Source organism: Galeopterus variegatus, unplaced genomic scaffold (assembly GCF_000696425.1).
Source record: "Galeopterus variegatus unplaced genomic scaffold, G_variegatus-3.0.2 Scaffold6524, whole genome shotgun sequence".
Classification (NCBI taxonomy): Eukaryota; Metazoa; Chordata; class Mammalia; order Dermoptera; family Cynocephalidae; genus Galeopterus; species Galeopterus variegatus.
In genome coordinates, this window is record NW_007732635.1 from 15,261 (window position 1) to 17,013 (window position 1,753).

Genomic DNA, 1,753 nt, shown 5'->3' on the forward strand with positions numbered 1-1,753 from the left:
GCTCACTTATTTTCACTGTTACTTAGGTTGACACCTTTTTTACCTACCCCATTAAATGAAGTTGTTTTACACATTTGTAATACAGTTAAGTTGTTTTGTCATATTCTGCATTGCATTCTGGGATCCACTGACTTTCTCATTTTTTAAAAAAAAATTTACATACATTCATGTTCACTGTTTGTGCTGTGAAGTCCTGTGGGTTTTGACAATGCATTGATGTGCTTATCCACACTAATGAATCATTCATAATAGTTTCACCACCTTAAAAATTCACTGTCCTTCATCAATTCAATTCTCTTCTCACACCGCCAAACCCCTGGAAACTAATGGCTTTTCTACTATCACTATAGTTTTACCTTTTCCATAATGTGAGATAATTGGAATCATATAATATGTAATCTTTGCAGACAGTCTTTTTTCAATTAGCAAAATGCATGTAAGGTACCTCCATGTCCTTCTATCACTTAATAGCTTATTTCCATTTAGAGTTCAATAATATTTCATTGTATAGATACTATAGCTTGTTTATTTATTCACCTGATGAAGAAATATGATATTGATATAACACTATCTCAACCAAAATCTCAGAAACTATAGATATTGACAAACTAATTATAAAGTCTATATGAAGAGGTAAAAGACCTAGAAAAGCCAACAGTACTAAAATAAGAAAAAAGTTGAAAGAACTTACATTGCTTGATTTCAGTAACTGGTATTAAACTATGGTAATCATAACAAGGTGATGGTATAAGTAAAAGAATAGATGAAACAGAATAGAGAGCCAGATATCTCTTTGGCATGCTAACTTTCTTTCCTTTGTATAAATTGCCCAGCAGCGGGATTGCTTGGTGATATTGTAGTTCTATTTTCNTCCAGAATCATCTTGTAATTTCCTGCCCCAGTTCTAGACTCAGCTGTTTCTCCAATGATATTAGAATCTAAGACAAGGCTACTAGGCGTGCTTGTTACTTCTAGTATGTTACTGCTTCTAGACTCTCATAGCTGAGAGAATAAGAAAATATGTGTGTGTGATTACCCTTGTGTATGTATGTATCTTCAAATAGTTCAATATATAACCATCTGTATCTATATAAGCTACATTGAGTTAATACCATATCATTGTTGATAATCATTTAACACAGGAATTATTCTAGCTCCCTCCTCTTGCTTTCTATAAACTCACTCCAACAGTGAGAAATTTAACTTTCAGCATCATCCTTATATTTACTTAATTTTCCAATTCCAGAATGCACATATTGCAATATCAAAATTATGAACACACATCCCATGTTAATTAACTTTATAAATTTTTTTTTTCCTTTTTGTCTTTTTTCATGTCCGGCAACGTATCGCAACCCTCAGTTTTGCACCCATACCGGACTGGACCGGCAACGGGATCACAACCCTCGGTGTTGTGCCCGCACCTCGCTCAGCCAGTGAGCGGGAACCGGTCTGTATGTGGGATCCGAACCCTCGGCGGGAGCGCCACCGCGCTCCCAAGCGGCGCACTGTAGCAGTGCGCCACCGGGCCGGCCCTAACTTTATAAATTTGAATAAAGTACTTAATGTACAATTTTGTATGCCTTTAAACTTATAGGCTCACTTATTTTCACTGTTACTTAGGTTGACACCTTTTTTACCTACCCCATTAAATGAAGTTGTTTTACACATTTGTAATACAGTTAAGTTGTTTTGTCATATTCTGCATTGCATTCTGGGATCCACTGACTTTCTCATTTTTTAAAAAAAAATT